Source organism: Diorhabda carinulata, chromosome 9 (assembly GCF_026250575.1).
Source record: "Diorhabda carinulata isolate Delta chromosome 9, icDioCari1.1, whole genome shotgun sequence".
NCBI classification, from domain to species: Eukaryota; Metazoa; Arthropoda; class Insecta; order Coleoptera; family Chrysomelidae; genus Diorhabda; species Diorhabda carinulata.
In genome coordinates, this window is record NC_079468.1 from 338,506 (window position 1) to 361,790 (window position 23,285).

General features: G+C 32.1%; 1 protein-coding gene across 3 annotated transcripts in view; it reads right to left on the reverse strand.

Moving 5' to 3' along the window:
* Positions 1–23,285, reverse strand: part of LOC130898001 (cadherin-87A) — a 178,957-nt gene that overhangs the window by 92,639 nt on the left and 63,033 nt on the right. For 2 of the 3 annotated variants that reach the window (XM_057807016.1, XM_057807019.1), the window contains exon 2: positions 8,104–8,147. The gene's annotated coding sequence lies outside the window, so the exon portion shown is untranslated. Of the gene's footprint in view, positions 1–8,103; positions 8,148–18,920; positions 19,042–23,285 lie in introns of those variants that run through there. The other variant, XM_057807018.1, reaches the window with a different exon arrangement.

Here is a 23,285-nt window from a genome sequence, read left to right on the forward strand (position 1 = left end):
TGAAAGATAATTGGTTTCAATTTTTTTCTTAACACTAAACTCCATCCACTGTTTTCGAAATTGACTAAAGTATAAGGCAAGGTCGAGGAATAGATTTTATTTAACCTCCAGTTGGAATTATCATCAGTTGTGATGTCTAAAGTAATTAATTTGTCTTAAATATTTCATTATTTCACTATACAGTATGTTCAATGTAAATATCATCAACGATTCCAGAAATTTAAATTTACTAAAATATTATTAAACTTTGAAGCGCTTAATCTCGGAAACTATTGGGTCTACATAGACAATTCTAGTATCATATTATAGCAAATTTAGTTTTCTTTAAAAACGTATTGAGAAAATTTTTTCGAAAATTAGTCCTTTAGGGTTTAAATCGTCAAAATTTGAAAAAATAACGTTTTTTTTTTCGATTTTTATTTTCAAAATTGCGTTCGGCGGTCTAGGTCACAAATTTCGATTATTCATAAGACTATTTTTATAAATAACTCAATAAAGAAAAACTCTCTAAAGTACTACGAGCATTTCGATTTTCTTTATATTTTGAAAAAACTTGGCTATATAATATATCGAATCACTTGGGAATCTTTCAAAATTGATATTAATACAAAAAATTCGTTTAAACAAATATTGAAATACGGAAACAGTTTTTTTTTCAACCTCCGATCGCTCCGTGCTACGCGGGCAAAAGAAAGCGCTACACACTCCGCCATTATTGACACTCAGGCGTCAGTCGGCGTTATGCTACAGCCACGTAAACATGTCCGTCATTATTTTGGGATAATAAAATGTTTGTTTTATATGAACGAGCCCTCGTATATAACCGTATAAAAGAAGATTCCGTCTTGAATCTCGAACACGCTTTTAAGACAATAATAGAGGTGAAAAGGATGTCAGATTTTCGAAATATAGATATATTATTATTATTTCTTTATATCCGTGGGTTTTCTTTTGTAAAAAGGTTCGTCGTTACTTCGTAGCCTTTCGAATTGCGAGCCTTTTCAGCTAAATTTGCGTTGATATATAAAAGTCGAGAAATTACATTCGATTTGGGTCGTTTCGCACACATGCGGGACTGATTTTTCTTCACATCCGTGCCATAGAAAAGAAAATCGGAAATGAAGTGCATTTAATGGTGCATTAGCACTTTTCAATTTTTATTAACAGAAAACTAATTGCTATGAGAAAATTCAAATCGTTTGACATTGATTTTCGAAAAATTGACAAATATAATTCACGTTTACGAAAAAGGAAAATAATTTTGTTTTTAATTTCTTACATTTAATTATTATTTTTGCAAAAACGATTTAAATAATTTTGCATATTTATATTACTTAGTATTTTAGGTTAGGTTAGGTAAGGTTAGGTCTGCACGGAGCGATCGGAGGTTGAAAAAAAACTGTTTTCGTATTTCAATATTTGTTTAAAAGACTTTTTTGTATTAGTATCAATTTTGAAAGATTCGCAAGTGATTTTTCCCGAATAAAATCGTATTTTTTGAAAATATAAAGAAAATCGAAATGCTCATAATACTTTAGAGAGTATCAACTTTCTCTTTATTGATTTATTTATAAAAATAGTCTTATGAATAATCGAAATTTGTGACCTAGAGCGCCGAACGCAACTTTGATAAAAATCGAAAAAAAAAAACGTTATTTTTTCGAATTTTGACGATTTAAACCCTCAAGGACTAATTTTCGAAAAAACTTTCTCAATACGTTTTTAAAGAAAACTAAATTTGCTATAATATGATACTAGAATTGTCTATATAAACCCAATAGTTTCCGAGATGAAGCATTTCAAAGTTTATCATTTTTTTTTCAAACTTAAATTTTGATCCTGATGATGAATCAGAAGTATGAACGATGATGTTTGAGTAAATTGGAATTTCTGTTGATGACATTCACATTGAACGCACTGTTTTACACTACCACTACACCAACACTTACACTGTCGGACGCGCGTTTCGTTAATCAATTTATCATCTTCAGAGACTAAAGTTTAAGTCAGACAGTGTTGGTGCCGTGGTAGTTTACAAAAGTGTGTTCAGGATGATATTTGTAGGTGAAAAGAATGAAATAAACAACTCAAAGAGGAAGGGGGGAAACGTAGAATCGATAAATTTTCATTTATGTAACCGCAAATAAAACAATTACATCTTTGATACCGTTTATTATTTATTAAGCCACGAATAATGAAATAAAAAAGATAAATACAACAAAAGTTGATAAAAGTAGTCGTTGTTAATATTCGAAATCTAAAAATTTAATTAATTTGGCTCTCTTGGAATTTCTCTGAAGAATTTCTCAACGACTGTCCGTAGTTGTTGTCTTTCTATCTAACTTACGAACTCATCTCATCAGCTTTCTCTTCCAAAAATGGATAAATCCTTTCCATGGCTTTCCACGACTGTAGAATGCCGACAATTTCCCCTGGGACTTTGCTGTTGGTGGTACCTGGTAGAGTTTTGTTTGGCCAAACCGATGATATCTGGTATCGACGGCTACCAAATCTCCGTTCTCAGATATTCGCTCTTTCATTTTAAGAGTACGTTCATCACCACGTTTCTCACCTTCTTTCAAGATTGTTGCACTGAAAGATAACTTCTTCTGGCTTCTTCTTTTCTACCCCTTTTCAGTTATTTTGTTTTCACATAGACAACAGTGTTGGAATGCTCAGAAACTGATCTCGTCGCCCTTGATGGCGTAATATTTGATTTTCCTACTAGAAACTGCGGATTTTCTATGTTTTCAAGGGAAGTAATCGACGCAAGAAGGGTTCTTACACCCCTTTTGCACCCTTGAACTTCAGTTAAAGACTCATCTTGTATCCAATTCGGTAAAATCCGGTTAGGAAGTGTACTAAACGTAAAATATGAAGAAAACATTTATGGGTGATTCCGTTCTAACTGTGATATTCAATGTCCTGTATTGTTTTTTTGTACTAGTCATTAATTAATAATCAATTAATAAAAATTTTGTGTTAATTGAATAATTCTTAAGATATTTAAACATTATTTTTATACAATATAACTTGCCACTTAAAGAAAACTTATACTACATCACTTGAATGTCAGTACCGTGTCATGTCCATTCCTAGAATTTACCGATAAATTATTAATTTTTTTTGTCGTAACAAATGATTTAAACTAATTACCTTATAAATTCTAATGTTTATGATCAAACTGAGGAAAATTGATGCACTTGTTGTTTAATATCTTAAGTTACCATGTCAGTACCGTGGATAAATGAGTCAGTACCGTGGAACTCAAAATCCGACATTTGTGTCTTGCTCGTGATACTTTGAAGTTGTAGTAAATTCCTCTTAGAGTTTTATTTTTACAGTAAAATAGATGAATAATATGCATAAAAAAGTTAGAAAAGTTAAATTTTAAAATCTTGAAATTTTGAATACAAAAAATCACAGATAGAACGGAATCACCCTTATATCCATTTTTTATGATATTAATATAATATTTTAAAAAAAATTTAAGTACGTCGAATAGGTAGAATTTATGCACCTCTTGTTTTCACATTTCCGAATGAGCCGATGAAAATTTCTCTACACGCGGACCAACTATGAGTAACGTTCCGAACACGGGGCGCGTCAGATGGTTGTAAAATTTCTTTTTATGTTCGAGCCGGCCCCAAAGCGGCATCTTTTTCTTAAAATATTCATTTTCCGAGATTGCCTTCTCCATTATCTCAGATTTACGACGTTGTCGCTTCCAATGTTTCTTTATTACCTATACACGCACATATCCGCTATTTCCAAAAACAAAATCAATCCAACTGATACCCGTCTCTAGAATACATCGAAAACTGGAGAATATTTGGCAATACTGGCAACACTGTAAATGTTTTGGAAGCTGATACATCCAATTCATAAATAAATCCATAGAGGACGCTAGTTACACGGTTCGTATCAAGTTGTATTAAACTTTTTTAAGGTTAGATTTATTGAGCAAATTTTGATTGTCACTAATCAAAAATTGTTTGAAACTGAATTATTTAGATATAAAGATGACCTCTGAAGACGACAATTATCGAAACTAGCGTTTCGAAGGCATATTAAAAGTCATTTATCAAAAAGTGGAAGAGAAATTTGCCCTATTTTCAACAAAGTGAGTTAGTGTGATAAAGGAAAGGAATGTTCCCTAGATACATGTAGGAGAAGGGTAGAAATTTACCTTGAGGGTATCGTTAAGCTTATCAGAGGCGTTACTACCAAAGAATTATAAGATAGTTTTATTTCAGATAGAAAATACTGAAAATAATCTAAGCATCTCAATGGGATGCGATTTCGCTCAATCTCGCTCATAAAACAACCTTATTCGTTTTCAATTTAACCTTATTGATCATATTTTACAAATATGAGGATTTTCAATTATAACAGTCTCATCATTAACATCAATTTTTATGTTTTACGACCAATTTAAACCTGAAACGAAAGTATAAAATCTAAAATTAATCACTGCTTTATACTAATCTATTTCACTGTATTATATCAAATTCAAATTTAGTAAAACGTTCATTACTTCAAAGGGAATATTCGAGGATGGTTCCAGAAATACCTAGCCAGAACTACAGATGGCGGTAGTTGCTCGTTAGATACTTGAAAGTACAAAATCTGTAATTTTGAAGACGCCACATTTGAAAGATCAAAAAACTAGATTCTACTCTGAGCGAGATTTGTTGTATCTTATCAAAAAATCAACAGAGGACCAGCAGACCACCAGAAATATTGAAAAAAATCGTTAAACTGGTACTAGATGATCGTCGCGACCTAGCAGATATAGCAGACATTTCAAAAAGTGCTGTACATCGTATTTTAACTAAAAATTTGGACGTGAAGAAGCTGTTTGCTCGGAACACACTTCGTTGTGAAGATGTTTCCATCGAGTGTTTGATAATTTTTGTGCCGTTTCATAACCTTGTGGGTCTATCAGAACCCACCAACAACAAAAGAACAATCAAAACAATGAATTGAACCAGGGAGAACCAGCTCCAAAGACTGTTCCATCTGCAGGCAAGTTCATAGCGTCGATTCACCACTTCCATCGACTCAAATAGGATCCCTTTCAAAGTAGATCTTTTTCTAACATTCCAAGGAAATCTGAGCGAGAGTTTTTGGTCAGAAGCCTAATTTTTTGGTACCAACTTCGCACAGACTTTTGTCATGTCTAAAATTTTTCTAATCGTTTCTTTACCGGCGTTTACAGCCTCGGCAATCGTCCGGATCCTAATTCGACTATCTGCACGCATAATTTGATTGATTTTGGTGACTGTTTCCGGAGTTTAAACAGTTACAGGGCGATCTGGGTACTGGTTATCTTCAGTGCCACGTCGACCTTCACTAAAGCGCTTACACCACGCGTACTAGATAGAGAATTATCCCCATAGACCTCTTGCGACAATTTCTAGCAGATATTTAAAGACATGTAAATTCAATTGCAATTCAAGAACTCTCCCACATCTAATCAGATCCGTCAAAGATAAAATATCCACTGAGTACCACGAAGAGTATGAAATCCCTGCTCAGATTGTCCCCGTTTCTATATTGGTCAGACAAAGCGACGCATTTCCATCAGGGCAAAGGAACACTTGTTGTCTGTCCTTTTTCCCAGCATCGTATCCATACAATCAATTTCAATAAACCTAAAATTTATAATCTACATTCCACTCCTTCAAATCCAGGATTATTCGAGAAGCTATCGATATAGAGAAACTGTCTGAACACAAAGGACGATAATCAGAGATTACGATTAACCTGGAAACACTTTCTTCATCCATAAAATTCGCTCTAAAACCTCCCGAAGGGTCGATTTCCACATATTTATTGGCAGATCTAGGCGGCTAGTTCACCAGGTAGCTCAAAATCATCCGAGATGATGTCCACGGTGTTCTCGATGCTTTCCATTTCTCCGGTGAAACTCCAAGGAGTAAGCGGATTGAGGAAACGCCTTCTTCATCCATTTCCTTCCAATACCACTTGGACTAACAATAAAATTCGCTCTAAAACCTCCCGAAGGGTCGATTTTCACATATTTATTGCCAGATCTAGGCGGCTAGTTCACCAGGTAGCTCAAAATCATCCGAGATGATGTCCACGGTGTTGTCCAAATGCTTTTCGGTGAAACTCCAAGGAGTAGGCGGATTGAGGTGTTGGAATCGACTAAAAAAATGGGTGATTCGTTGTGTGGAGTAGGCGGATAACCACCCTATCCTCACCCCTAACTAGATAGAGGTTTGAAACGTCGAAAATTTTCAAAATTCGAACGTGGTTCAACCTGTGATGTTGGTTCTTTTGTTAATAATCCTGATCGCGAGGACCTTTTCGAATAATTTTATAATTTCTCATACAAAGCAAATTGACGAGTCGTTAAAAACGATATCAGGAACGTTGAAACTTGGATTAAATTTTAATGAAGGTAACTAATTAACACTCTGAACGTTATTCAACACAGTATGAAGTTAGTAAATTGTGATGTTATTGTCTTAAATTTAATCCCGGATGTATGGCAAGCATGTATTCGGGGTGTTTTTTTGACAATTCCCGGGGACTATTCTTTCGTTTTATTTAACTCGGAACTTTAAATTCTCGTATGAACGTTCCGTGTATTGTCGGATTGGAATTTATGATATCAAACTTGTAACAAATTTGTACATTTACGGTATATTAGAGGGCAATCGATTGAGTAACTTGATTTATGGTTTACGTTGAGGAATATAAATTTGGAAATGAAGAAAAGTACAAATAACTTAAACTAACGTAACCTAACCAAAACCTAATCTAATCTAACCAAAACCTAACCCAACCTAACTTAATCTAACCTAATCTAACCTAACTTAAACTAACGTAACCTAACCTAATCTAAACAAAACCTAACCCAACCTAACCTAATCTAACTCAACTTAAACTAACGTAACCTAACTTAACCTAACCTAACCTAAACTTAACAAAACTAACCTAACCTAACCAGTTTGTTTAATTATTTTTAAAAGTTGCGTTTGAATTTCTAAATATTTTTCAAATTATTCAGATTTTATTATAATTATTTTCGATATTTTTATAATATTTCCAATTACTTTCGTTTATCTCGTTATTTTATTGAATTTTTTAATAATTTAAAAAAATTCTTTAAATGTTTCGAATTATCTGGGATTTTTCGAGTTCATTTAAAACATTTTCTGAAATTTCGATGAATTCTGTTCGATTTTCTCGAAGCTTTTTCAAAGTATTGTCCAAATTGTCGATTTTTTTTCAAATTTGATTAGATTTTATTATGTAGTTGTTTCCTTTCTGGTTATTGAAATTTGTCATCTTGATATTTTCTTGAATTCCTGGCACATTTGTTATATTTTCAGACTTCATTTTGTATATTAGAGATCTAACCTAACCTAACCTAACCTAACCAAAGACTAATCTAACAGTTTGTTTAAAAATTTTCGGTTTTTTTCAAATTTTTTTCGGTTTTTGGAAGCGTTTTCGAAGTTACGTTCAATTTTCTAAATATTTTTCGGATTATTCTGATTTTATTATAATTATTTTCGATATTTTTATAATATTTCCAATTACTTTCGTTTATCTCGTTATTTTATTGAATTTTTTAATAATTTAAAAAAATTCTTCAAATGTTTCGAATTATCTGGGATTTTTCGAGTTCATTTAAAATATTTTCTGAAATTTCGATGAATTCTGTTAGTTTTCTTCGATTTTCTCGAAGCTTTTTCAAAGTATTGTCCAAATTATCGATTTTTTTTTCAAATTTGATTAGATTTTTACAAGATTATTTTCAAAATTTTCAAATATTTCCAATTATTTTAGCTTATCTCGGGAATATCTGGGTATCTTTCAATTTCTGTAATTTTTCATATTTCATCAGAATTTTTCCTAATGTCATTTTCGAATTCATCGGTTTTCCCAATTTTTCGAAATATCTTGGAACTTTTTTTGGTTTTCAAATTTCATCTTCGGTTTTCTCGTATTTTCCGTAGGTCATTCAATTTTCTTAAAACCGAATTTCAGAGAATTTCCAGGTGTTATTTTTCAAAATTTCTCGAATTTTCTTATCTCAACTTTTCGTATTTTTTGAATACTTACATTTTTGTAGAAACTTGTAGTCAGAGACAACCATTAATAATTATCTAAAACAAAAAGTTATAAATTAGATCAATTTGAACAATTACTTCTGTTAATATCTAAACAACAGTTTATTTTAATAAAGCCACTCTCTGATCCTCCTAAAACTTGGGAATCTTCATAAATACCACCGAATTAAGAAACATCGTCGTCTTGGTTTAAAAAAAAAAAAAAGAAAGTAATTCAATTTAAAATCAAATAGTCCTTGCTTTCAGCACGATCTCTCATAAATCTTTTTAATTCAGGCCGAAACGTCACGTAATGTTGTTACTTTATTATAAGGTCTTAATTGAATTAGTTGGATCTTTCCAGTGCTGGAGCAATGTTGGAAATCAATGGAGATATTCATATACACAGCTACAGCTACACTTTTGATCATGGGACGTTGTCAATTGTAACATTTCAAAATGTTACTCACCGAAAGTTCTGATAGAGTCCTGAGACTCTAAGCTGGTTACCTCTGATATCTACAGAAGTTGTTCGCTCTACTCGTCCAGATATCATCTTCAGAAGTTACTCGCTACTCCCACCGATTCTGACGATTCCTCAACTAGCTCAGTTGCCAGCTTCAGAAGTTACTTGCTGCTCCCAGCGATTCGTCCACTCTTGCAGTTGGCATCTTCAGAAGCTACTTGCTAATCCCACCGATTCTGTCGATTCGTCTACCAGTTCAATCGGCAGCTTCAGAAGTTACTTGCTGCTTCCAGCGATTCGTCCACTCTTGCAGTTGGCATCTTCAGAAGTTACTCGCTACTCCCACCGATTTTGACGATTCCTCAACTAGCTCAGATGCCAGCTTCAGAAGTTACTTGCTGCTTCCAGCGATTCTTCCACTCTTGCAGTTGGCATCTTCAGAAGTTACTTGCTACTCCTACCAATTTTGAAGATTCCTCAACTAGCTCAGATGCAAGCTTGAGAAGTTACTTGCTATTCCCACCGATTCTGACGATTCCTCAACTAGCTCAGTTGCCAGCTTCAGAAGTTACTTGCTGCTTCCAGCGATTCGTCCACTCTTGCAGTTGGCATCTTCAGAAGTTACTCGCTACTCCCACCGATTTTGACGATTCCTCAACTAGCTCAGATGCCAGCTTCAGAAGTTACTTGCTGCTTCCAGCGATTCGTCCACTCTTGCAGTTGGCATCTTCAGAAGTTACTCGCTACTCCCAACCGATTCTGACGATTCCTCAACTAGCTCAGTTGCCAGCTTCAGAAGTTACTTGCTGCTCCCAGCGATTCGTCCACTCTTGCAGTTGGCATCTTCAGAAGCTACTTGCCACTCCTACCGATTTTGACGATTCCTCAACTAGTTCAGTTGCCAGCTTCAGAAGTTGAGAGGTTCGTTGGATTATTTGTTACCAGGATGGAAACTGTATCCGTGTAAATAATGAATCTAAGAGAATTTGAGATGGTGAGAGATATTTTAGGTTTAGCCGTGGTGGAAAAAAGTTTTTTCTACGATAATGGAGTCGTGGGGGATTCAGGGGAGTTGTGGTATTAACTGGAATGTAATGAAAAGGAAATAAAAAGGAAAAACATGGAAGAAGATAAAAAAGAAACGATAGAAGATGTTGGTACAGTACAGTTGACCATTTGACTGTTGAATCGGTTCACCTGGTTACCAGGCAGATCGAAGTGGAAGGGGAAATTACAAGATATTTTTTAAGGAGGTTTCCATAAGCAGTTGAGCATAAGAAGTAGAGGGAAGTTTTCTTTTGAGGTTTGAGCTGACCCAATGTGCGAAATAATTGTTTTTGGTAAACGAATTGTTCGTTTCGACGGTACGAATCATGTATAATTTGGACGTCTCGATGTAGCAGCGCATTATTCAAAAAAAGATCTTTTTGAAGAAGATGATTTTGCTCTATATTAATTATGGGTTGTGTTATTTTTAGATATTATATGATTCCTTTTAAGTACGCACATGAAAGAATTCTCCGCATTGCTGGGTTTGTAATAAGAGAACTCCTACGTAGACGTGTAACGATATAAAGTTACTGTTATAAAGTAATTTTGTTCTGTTATAAATAAGCGTAAAAAAAAGTAGAATTGAATTTCGTAAGGTTTTGAAAATGACGTGATTAATAAACTGATTTGAAAAATTTTGTACACAAATTCGAAACGCTTTGACAAAAAACGACTGCCGGGTATTTCAAGTCTTTGATGTCCTTTATTATCGTCGAAATACGGTTTCTAGTTATATGAAAACTGACAAATATCATTTTGTAGGGAAATATGAATATTTGACAGCCGATAGAAGCGAATATTTTCCTAATAATAATCCACCAAGGATTTTATTGATATTTATTAGCACGTCAACCAAATTCTATTTCTCAATTTGAATTATGATTAAATTAATGTAGAAAAATGTTTCTGATATACAGAAATGAATAAAATTAAAATGAAAATCGTTTTATTTGATAAGAAATTCTAATAACAACAAATTCTAAGTTTAAGAGATATTTCCATACAAGTAATTTTTTTATTTTCCACTCCCAAATTGAGTTTTTGATTTTTTCTTTCAAATTTATCAGTTTTTCGCATAGTATGCACTAATATCACGAAGTCCATGACGTTTTAGACATACGATACCGTCGAAACCATTTCTTGGAGTTGTGCCGGAACCCGAAAAAAAAATTCAGTAGGTTTTAGTTCAAGTTTATTCTTATAGAAACGGCGGTACGATGATTTTTCCTAGGATCTGTTACTGGAATAATTTAGAACCCGATTTCATGTTTTTGGATCACAAGGAAATTCACTATTCAAGTTTACCGGGTAGATCACAATTGGCCACGTTTAAGATTGTCTTAAAGGAGTTATTCCTTTTTACAAATCCCCAATAACACCATTGATGGGCTACGAACCATTCCATCTGTTGTTTGGGTCCAATTATGTGAATTTTTTCCTTTATAAGTTTGTATAATTCTAAATCGTGTCTTATTTTTAAATACACGTAAAAATTTGACGTTTCGACTTGCTGTCTTTATCAAAATATGATTTGACTCGAATTTGCGTATTTATATTAACCAATAGAACATAAAAACAAAATAGAAATTTGTTTTAATTTGAAAGAAAATATTTTTTCTTAGTTTTTACATCTCAAAAATATAACAACCATAACTTATTTGTATTTGTAGTTGACTTTTTCGTGTATTCGATTCAATTCCAAGACTTTTTCAATCTTGATGATCTTTTAGTCTATTTTCCAAATACCGAGATGTCTGTCCTATATAAACAGCGCCGCAATCAGTATAAAGTACTTGATATATAATAATACTTCTTTTTTTCTGTTCTTATGTTGTAAATAGAAGTTTTTTATGATAAGAATTGATTTTTTCATTCAGTTTTCTGCAATATCTTCCGTCACTAATTGTACTACAAACTTCCTTAGTTTTTACATCTCAAAAATATGTAGCAGCCACCAATCAACTCATCTGCAATTGTCTTTTTCGTGTATTCGATTCAATTCCAAGACTTTTTCAATCTTGATGATCTTTTAGTCTATTTTCCAAATACCGAGATGTCTGTCCTATGTAAACACCGCCGCAATCAGTATAAAGTACTTGATATATAATAATACTTCTTTTTTTCTGTTCTTATGTTGTAAATAGAAGTTTTTTATGATAAGAATTGATTTTTTCATTCAGTTTTCTGCAATATCTTCCGTCACTAATTGTACTACAAACTTCCTTAGTTTTTACATCTCAAAAATATGTAGCAGCCACCAATCAACTCATCTGCAATTGTCTTTTTCGTGTATTCGATTCAATTCCAAGACTTTTTCAATCTTGATGATCTTTTAGTCTATTTTCCAAATACCGAGATGTCTGTCCTATGTAAACACCGCCGCAATCAGTATAAAGTACTTGATATATAATAATACTTCTTTTTTTCTGTTCTTATGTTGTAAATAGAAGTTTTTTATGATAAGAATTGATTTTTTCATTCAGTTTTCTGCAATATCTTCCGTCACTAATTGTACTACAAACTTCCTTAGTTTTTACATCTCAAAAATATGTAGCAGCCACCAATCAACTCATCTGCAATTGTCTTTTTCGTGTATTCGATTCAATTCCAAGACTTTTTCAATCTTGATGATCTTTTAGTCTATTTTCCAAATACCGAGATGTCTGTCCTATGTAAACACCGCCGCAATCAGTATAAAGTACTTGATATATAATAATACTTCTTTTTTTCTGTTCTTATGTTGTAAATAGAAGTTTTTTATGATAAGAATTGATTTTTTCATTCAGTTTTCTGCAATATCTTCCGTCACTAATTGTACTATAAACTTCCTTAGTTTTTACATCTCAAAAATATGTAGCAGCCACCAATCAACTCATCTGCAATTGTCTTTTTCGTGTATTCGATTCAGTTCTAAGACTTTTTGAATCTTGATGACCGTTTAATCTATTTTCCAAATACCGAGATGTCTGTCCTATATAAACAGCGCCGCAATCAGTATAAAGTACTTGATATATAATAATACTTCTTTAATTTTTGGTTTTTTAGATTTTTGTTTTTAGTTTTGAGAAATATTTGGATAACGTCCTTCAAGACTCAAGTCCTTTTCTTAAATACGAAATCCAAATATCCTGAAGACCTTTCTTATACCATTTTGTTCTTACGTTGTAAATTAAAGTTTCTTATGATAAGAATCGATTTTTTTTCATTCAGTTCCAAGACTTTTTGAATCTTGATGATCTTTTAGTCTATTTTCTAAATACTGAGATGTCTGTCCTATGTAAACAGCGCCGCAATCAGTCTTTGTACAAGAAATTTTTTATATTTTGATGTGTTTTTGATATAATTTTTGTTTCATTAGGGTAGGAAAAGTTTGAATACAATCAGTCGATACAGGCATGTACAGTTTTGGCAATTTTGTGAATTATCAATTTTTTTCGCATCTGATGTCGAAATAAATATTTTCTTTCGAACAATTACTTTCTCTCCAGCTTTTTCCATACGGTGTATATTTGTAAAATCAATTCTGAATCCTCGTTAAAAAGGTTTTATCTTAAAAATAACGTTGTATGTTTACCCGGTAGATTTTCCGCGATGCGTTTTAGGAAAACAATATATGAGGAACATTATGAAAAGTTACTGGAAATATATACGGCTCGTTGAGCACATTCCGTGATTAATTTGTATACAACGTCTGATATATTACTTTATTTAATAACTGCTTGGTAAATGAGCGAGACATTTGACGAGCGATTCTGTTTGGTTAGGTTAGGTTTGACGGAAATTCCTTCGAGGTACTGAACGGGATATAATTGAAAATTTGAGTGTAATGCACGAGATTTCTTCATTAACCTATAGGAAAGTAATCAAATAAGGGCTAAAATATAAACTTTTAACCAGAGCTGATACAGTTTAAAAAAGTTCCTGACCAAACAAACGCGCTGCATCGGTTTCTCTTACTATAGGAGCATCTGGTTCAGCATCTGGATCAAATTGGATGTCTTCTTCATCTTCACTTTCGTCCCTGGCCTTTTTTTAACACGGGAATTATATCATAAGAAGATACTAGATCTAGAACTGCATATATTGGTTTGTATCAAGTTTTAGAAGTAGATTTGTCTGTTTGAGTCTCAGACTCAAATATAACTATGGAAATTCAAGTAGACTTTTGTCGTAGAGCTTCCCGTTGACCCCTAGGGGTGCACCTGGACCTCTATTAGAATCGCTGCTAAATGCTAGCCAAATTATGATGGAATTTATCCAAAGATTCATCATCTTCTGTAGGTGGTGAGCCTGTCTTCGAGCGGGGGTTATCTCCATGACAATTTGGTACAAGTACCAGAATTTACTCCGTGCCAGCAGCTCAGAAACCATATCGAATTATAAATATTTGTTGTTATTGCTTCCAAACAAATTCAATATTATAACGATTCACAACAAATCAAACACCACTCGTATGACAATACGTTCTGAGTACGTTCACCATTGATAATGTGAATACGTCAAATCTGACAACAATAGCTTCGTGCACTCGAGATGATGCTTCACCTTCAAAAGTCTAAACTTTTGTTTTAATCCGCCTCGAAAGTTGTGGTGGTTATTAATCCTGATGGTAATGACAATCAATATGAACTAAGTTGAACCGATGCGAGGACAAGGTTTATAGAAATCAAAATAACACAATTAAAAACGTCAAATTTCACGATAGCAATGTCAGTTTTGACATATCAGTGTTGCCATATCTCAAAATATAAGTAACAATTGTGATTTTCTTTTCATACAGATTCAGAATGTTTAATTGTGTTTGTTAATAATTATTATAATAATTAGTCGAACGTCGGCAGCCCAAATACATCCACCGGTTAATCCTTCATATTTAAATTTATGCAAATGAATTTCTGCATCAAGTAACACCGACCTTTGATGCCGTTTGATGGAATGGTTGCTCTTTGTGGCAACAAAAGATATTTCGCTTTTTTTTTTTTCATCATATTCTGGACAGAAAATCTTGTTGAGGGTATTTATTATTCATTAAAAATGTTCATTCTTAGGAAATATTTTTTTGCGATTGCATGTTACTCATTGTTCCATTTCCATGTTTTATTCATGAAGCTTTCATGATAAAACGTTTTCCATATTCGCGAATCTTTCGACTTTGATTTTCGCGAGAAAATTATTACATTTTGACAATGTTGAAGAATCACGCACTCTCCATATCATATTGTAAGTAGAAAAGAGTTTTCCCAATGTTTTATTGATAAAACTTCAACTCCATTTCGACAACTTCACCGTAGTATGTTTCAAACAAACAAAAAATGGTGAAAATTGAAAATTTTAAGCTATTCAAACGGGAAGTTTAGGCAAAACACTCAAGGCATTTTAAAATTCGACAAATTCGCGCGACGCCTGCTTTTTATAATTCGTTAACGTGTTTTTAATGTTACTTTTTAGAACTTTTTATTAAAACAGGCGGTTTATTTACAGTATTTCTTCTAAATAATTTCTAGGAAAGTCTATTTATTTATTTTTCTTGTAGAACTTTGTAGAATTTTATTTAGGTATATAAATGATTTGTGTAAACGCAGTTAGTTAATTTTAAATAAATAGTCGTAGTGAAAAGAACGAAAATGGCTTAAGCGATATTTATGAATAAATTATTTTAAGTGTTAAGTGTAAATAGATACGAAAAAATTTGAATAATTATCGATACAATGCAGATTCGAAAAAAAAAACAATATGACTAAATATTATTTCAAATATAACACCCTGTATGCACTCACATTTTTAAACACTTTTTGTTCCAATAATATGGAGTTTAACAATATTTTACAGGGTAGTTTGAAAAATATTTTAAATTTTATCTTTTATCGATATAAGATTGATACCCAAGTTTTGAGATATGGCAACATCGATGTGATGATGTCAAATTTGTTATTGCCATCATCAAAGTTTGACTTTTTTAATGGTGAACGTACTCAAAACGTATTGGCTTACGAGTGCTATCTGAATAAAAAATTTTCTTAACCAACAGCAAGTTAGGTTAGTTTAGGTTAGGTTATGTTTAGGTTATGTTAGGTTAGTTTAGGTTAGGTTATGTTTAGGTTAGGTTAGTTTAAATTATGTTAGGTTAGTTTAGGTTAGGTTATGTTTAGGTTAGGTTAGTTTAGGTTAGGTTAGGTTATGTTTAGGTTAGGTTATGTTTAGGTTAGGTTAGTTTAGGTTAGGTTATGTTAGGTTAGTTTAGGTTAGGTTATGTTTAGGTTAGATTATGTTAGGTTAGTTTAGGTTAGGTTATGTTTAGGTTAGGTTAGGTTAGGTTATGTTTAGGTTAGGTTAGTTTAGGTTAGGTTAGTTTAGGTTATGTTAGGTTAGTTAGGTTAGGTTATGTTTAGGTTAGATTATGTTTAGGTTATGTTAGGTTAGGTTATGTTTAGGTTAGTTTAGGTTAGGTTAGTTTAGGTTATGTTAGGTTATGTTTAGGTTAGGTTAGTTTAGGTTATGTTAGGTTATGTTTAGGTCAGTTTAGGTTAGGTTATGTTTAGGTTAGATTATGTTAGGTTAGTTTAGGTTAGGTTATGTTTAGGTTAGGTTATGTTTAGGTTAGGTTAGTTTAAATTATGTTAGGTTAGTTTAGGTTATGTTAGGTTAGTTTAGGTTATGTTTAGGTTAGGTTAGTTTATGTTAGGTTAGGTTATGTTTAGGTTAGGTTAGTTTAGGTTATGGTAGGTTAGTTTAGGATGAACTCGTTTCGACTTGGTGGTGATTAAGCACCTTCTGGAACCACCGAGTTTAGCTAGTTTTTTGGATACAATCGTGGTCGAACTTTGCTACAAAATAAAAGACGTAAAATTGAGGCTACTTTGGGCATTATTTGATTGATGTATCATCCGACGTTCAGTCCTTGTTTGACACACAAAACTTGTGGTAACACTCGTTTTGAATTTTTTATTTAGTAGCCTATATCTATGACCTTGTTTACTAATAGGCGAGTTGTTGTTTTGGTTTATGCTTATTCAGTTGAAAGTCTACATCTTCCAGGTACACCAAAAATCTCTAGTCATCACTGGCTATAAGTCGAAGCTTATTAAATAGATTTCGATTCTCATATATCTAATTTTTGGCACTTTTCACGTAAATACTGCAATTTTCAAAATGTAATCGACGTTCTAGGTGAAAACGCCACAACTCACTGACTAGTCCAACCAAACAAAACTCATCTATCATTATCAGTATCGGAAAACGTTGTGTCATACACAAATTATGAGACAGAATTTTAATTTGGTAAAAATTCATTTCCATAGACCATAAATAACGTCGATGATATTTAACAAATAGTAAACAGAATTTTCCTTCAAAATTTCCAACTATTCTACAAGCTTTGAAGGACTGAAATGTGGTTTTAGTACAAGTACTCCCTCATGAATGCAAGACAATTTTTGATTATCATTTTATTGTATACTGAATACGTGAAAGTCAAGAAACAAATTTGGATTTGGAGAAAATTGCCCTCTTTGAGAAGACCCAACAGATAACTTCAGCATGGATACCATGAAGATTTTCAAATTTTTCCTTCGATTGCAGTTCGAAGGTCGGGAAAGCTGCGTGGTCCTCCGGCAAAAACGCGGTCTTTGAAAAGACCCCACAGGAAGAAATCACAGGGTGTTAGGTGATATGACTTTGGGGGCCACTCGTCTGCATATCGTAGCGCGTTCAATATAAAATGACGTTTTGAAACCTCGTCCATTTTGTCCACGTAAATCTTCGATCGTTTCCGGATAACTTTATCCAGTCCACGTGACCTTCAATAAAGTATAGAGCTACGAGAACTTCAGCATGGTTACCAGAGGATTCAGATTTCAAAGTGACCGATTTCTATTAGTCAAAATCTGTAAATCAGTTTTGCATTTTGCGTAAAGGTAGATATTGATTTGTATTTTGTCTATACGTCAAAATGACAAGTGTAAAGCAAATTATTCAAAGTTTTACGTTATTTAAGTAGTTTTTTGTTAATTCCTACAATCCAAACAAATTAGTTATCACGATTCTAGATAAAAGTTTAAAGTAATAAAACAAATGAAAATATTTATTCTGTCTAAATTTATCAACTATTTTCGTTTTATTTGAAATGCCACAAACAGTTTTCATTCACGTTTTTTTAGTAAAAAGATTAAAATTCTCAGACTGTAATGTAATCGACTTTAGTATGCGTCGATTGTGAATCGATTCGACAGATCTCAGTCAATACTACTTTAACAAAAGAAGTTGAAAGAGAAGTTTCTTTATTCAATGGTGACCAAAAAAAGTTTTTATCTAAATTGAATTCTTTCAAAATAGTTTTTCTATAATTCTAACTAAACATCGAACGATCTCAATCAAGTTTTCGGGTAAATATAAACAGCTTAATCTACCGGATACGAAGATGGTACTTGACCTGACCTTAAGATGGCGGTAGTTGCTTGAAATCCACTGTATTAGACAATATTTGCACATCCAACGATTTGGGTATTTATTATTAGTTTTTCAAGAGATATTTTTGTCTTTTCTAGTTATTTTTTTGTTCTAAAATAGCCTCTATAGCCTAAACTACATTATCGTTGACCTAATCCATCATATCCACTATATACTGACGGATGCAAATTCTGAAAATCCCTTTTGGTACGTGTTAGTATGAGCTCTCGATGTTGAAGACTGTTTCTGGGCTCGTTCATCATGCTCGGCATTGTTTTAATATGACATGGCTCCGATTCAAAATCGTAGATACCATAATTGTCATTTCGAGTATATTCCACAGTTTCGAAATAACGAAATTAATTAGTACCGGATACAAACTAATTTTCAATAAATATTACAACCGATTTCCCCTATTTAAATTATTCAGTCTTTAGATCGTAAAAGACACGGATCCAAACCAAATTTGGCACGTTTATATATAGAAACATACAAGAAAAATCTTTGCTTTTAAAATATTATTTGAAAGGTGCTTTTTTATTAAATTACGTTTGGGATATAACCGAGGGTCAAAGCTGTTCTTTTTCCCTCTGAAAATCTTATTACACCACTTCATATTCTCGACCTTTGACCAGAAAAACTAAAATCTCTTAAAACAACGTTCGGAGAGGAAAATAAAAAAAATTTTTTTGAAGTTACATAATCAGAATTAATAAATGTAAATAAAATAATCGATTTATCAAAATTACGTTACTAAATATGTTATAATATACGTGAAAAATTCAAGTTTAATTATAATATGAAATAAAACTTTGAATTAGTATTAAAAAAAAAAAATTAATTTCCAAAAATGTCTGTGTAGTGCATACCTCGAAATTTTCTTTTATCTCACTACGTATGTCTCGAAAACAGACATCAATATCTGAAACGTAAACTGTTCCTATATCGCGGAAAATTGTATCTATCTGAGTCGGAGTTGAAACGCGAACTGAAACCTCAACTCCCAACAGTTTTGGAAGTTGCGCGGCGACCCACGACGCCTAGATACTCGCGTAAGTAATAAACTCACAACAACTTACTAAAAAATTGGTATACGGGTTTCGGAAACTGCAGTTATTAGTATAGAATACGTTTTTAAGTGTTGGGGAAATCCAATAGAACTAATATTTATTGAAATTTTGGGTAGAAACTTCATTTAAGTTGAGGAAAAACCGGCACAAATTGAGATGAAGAGTTTTATCTTAAATTATTTTATATATATATATTTAGAAAACGGTACAAAAGGTAATAATTTTGTTAAATATATGTCAAAAACTGATTCAGGAAACTTTTATTATGTTAACGCTAACTTGTTTTGAGCATACGAGGGTAATACTATATGTTTTAAAATAAACCAACAGATATTTTCGACGTCCTGGATTTTCTCCTCTCTTATTTCTGATTCTAGGGATTCAATCTATATCGGAATTTTTTTCTACATAAAAATAACCTTCATAAACATCCCTCTATTATTTCAACTCAATGCCATAATTATTTTGGCACGAATGATTTTTTAAACACGGATATGTTTTTTAATACATATTCGAACAAGTTTGAAACGTCCTTTATCCAATTCTGTGCAACCAATCGACGTTCTTAATTTTTTTCTACATAAAAATAACCTTCATAAACACCCCTCTATTATTTCAACTCAATGCCATAATTATTTTGGCACGAATGATTTTTTAAACACGGATATGTTTTTTAATACATATTCGAACAAGTTTGAAACGTCCTATATCCAATTCTGTGCAACCAATCGACGTTCTTAATTTTTTTCTACATAAAAATAACCTTCAAAAACATCCCTCTATTATTTCAACTCAATGCCATAATTATTTTGGCACGAATGATTTTTTAAACACGGATATGTTTTTTAATACATATTCGAACAAGTTTGAAACGTCCTATATCCAATTCTGTGCAACCAATCGACGTTCTTAATTTTTTTCTACATAAAAATAACCTTCATAAACACCCCTCTATTATTTCAACTCAATGCCATAATTATTTTGGCACGAATGATTTTTTAAACACGGATATGTTTTTTAATACATATTCGAACAAGTTTGAAACGTCCTATATCCAATTCTGTGCAACCAATCGACGTTCTTAATTTTTTTCTACATAAAAATAACCTTCATAAACACCCCTCTATTATTTCAACTCAATGCCATAATTATTTTGGCACGAATGATTTTTTAAACACGGATATGTTTTTTAATACATATTCGAACAAGTTTGAAACGTCCTATATCCAATTCTGTGCAACCAATCGACGTTCTTAATTTTTTTCTACATAAAAATAACCTTCATAAACACCCCTCTATTATTTCAACTCAATGCTCTAATTATTTTGGCATGAATGATTTTTTAAACACGGATATGTTTTTTAATACATATTCGAACAAGTTTGAAACGTCCTATATCCAATTCTGTGCAACCAATCGACGTTCTTAATTTTTTTCTACATAAAAATAACCTTCATAAACACCCCTCTATTATTTCAACTCAATGCCATAATTATTTTGGCACGAATGATTTTTTAAACACGGAGATGTTTTTTAATACATATTCGAACAAGTTTGAAACGTCCTATATCCAATTCTGTGCAACCAATCGACGTTCTTAATTTTTTTCTACATAAAAATAACCTTCATAAACACCCCTCTATTATTTCAACTCAATGCCATAATTATTTTGGCACGAATGATTTTTTAAACACGGATATGTTTTTTAATACATATTCGAACAAGTTTGAAACGTCCTATATCCAATTCTGTGCAACCAATCGACGTTCTTAATTTTTTTCTACATAAAAATAACCTTCACAAACACCCCTCTATTATTTCAACTCAATGCCATAATTATTTTGGCACGAATGATTTTTTAAACACGGATATGTTTTTTAATACATATTCGAACAAGTTTGAAACGTCCTATATCCAATTCTGTGCAACCAATCGACGTTCTTAATTTTTTTCTACATAAAAATAACCTTCATAAACACCCCTCTATTATTTCAACTCAATGCCATAATTATTTTGGCATGAATGATTTTTTAAACACGGATATGTTTTTTAATACATATTCGAACAAGTTTGAAACGTCCTATATCCAATTCTGTGCAACCAATCGACGTTCTTAATTTTTTTCTACATAAAAATAACCTTCACAAACACCCCTCTATTATTTCAACTCAATGCCATAATTATTTTGGCACGAATGATTTTTTAAACACGGATATGTTTTTTAATACATATTCGAACAAGTTTGAAACGTCCTTTATCCAATTCTGTGCAACCAATCGACGTTCTTAATTTTTTTCTACATAAAAATAACCTTCATAAACACCCCTCTATTATTTCAACTCAATGCTCTAATTATTTTGGCACGAATGATTTTTTAAACACGGATATGTTTTTTAATACATATTCGAACAAGTTTGAAACGTCCTATATCCAATTCTGTGCAACCAATCGACGTTCTTAATTTTTTTCTACATAAAAATAACCTTCATAAACACCCCTCTATTATTTCAACTCAATGCTCTAATTATTTTGGCATGAATGATTTTTTAAACACGGATATGTTTTTTAATACATATTCGAACAAGTTTGAAACGTCCTATATCCAATTCTGTGCAACCAATCGACGTTCTTAATTTTTTTCTACATAAAAATAACCTTCATAAACACCCCTCTATTATTTCAACTCAATGCCATAATTATTTTGGCATGAATGATTTTTTAAACACGGATATGTTTTTTAATACATATTCGAACAAGTTTGAAACGTCCTATATCCAATTCTGTGCAACCAATCGACGTTCTTAATTTTTTTCTACATAAAAATAACCTTCACAAACACCCCTCTATTATTTCAACTCAATGCCATAATTATTTTGGCACGAATGATTTTTTAAACACGGATATGTTTTTTAATACATATTCGAACAAGTTTGAAACGTCCTATATCAAATTCTGTGCAACCAATCGACGTTCTTAATTTTTTTCTACATAAAAATAACCTTCATAAACATCCCTCTATTATTTCAACTCAATGCCATAATTATTTTGGCACGAATGATTTTTTAAACACGGATATGTTTTTTAATACATATTCGAACAAGTTTGAAACGTCCTATATTCAATTCTGTGCAACCAATCGACGTTCTTAATTTTTTTCTACATAAAAATAACCTTCATAAACACCCCTCTATTATTTCAACTCAATGCCATAATTATTTTGGCACGAATGATTTTTTAAACACGGATATGTTTTTTAATACATATTCGAACAAGTTTGAAACGTCCTATATTCAATTCTGTGCAACCAATCGACGTTCTTAATTTTTTTCTACATAAAAATAACCTTCATAAACACCCCTCTATTATTTCAACTCAATGCCATAATTATTTTGGCACGAATGATTTTTTAAACACGGATATGTTTTTTAATACATATTCGAACAAGTTTGAAACGTCCTATATCCAATTCTGTGCAACCAATCGACGTTCTTAATTTTTTTCTACATAAAAATAACCTTCATAAACACCCCTCTATTATTTCAACTCAATGCTCTAATTATTTTGGCATGAATGATTTTTTAAACACGGATATGTTTTTTAATACATATTCGAACAAGTTTGAAACGTCCTATATCCAATTCTGTGCAACCAATCGACGTTCTTAATTTTTTTCTACATAAAAATAACTTTCATAAACACCCCTCTATTATTTCAACTCAATGCCATAATTATTTTGGCACGAATGATTTTTTAAACACGGATATGTTTTTTAATACATATTCGAACAAGTTTGAAACGTCCTATATCCAATTCTGTGCAACCAATCGACGTTCTTAATTTTTTTCTACATAAAAATAACCTTCATAAACACCCCTCTATTATTTCAACTCAATGCTCTAATTATTTTGGCATGAATGATTTTTTAAACACGGATATGTTTTTTAATACATATTCGAACAAGTTTGAAACGTCCTATATCCAATTCTGTGCAACCAATCGACGTTCTTAATTTTTTTCTACATAAAAATAACCTTCATAAACACCCCTCTATTATTTCAACTCAATGCCATAATTATTTTGGCACGAATGATTTTTTAAACACGGATATGTTTTTTAATACATATTCGAACAAGTTTGAAACGTCCTATATCCAATTCTGTGCAA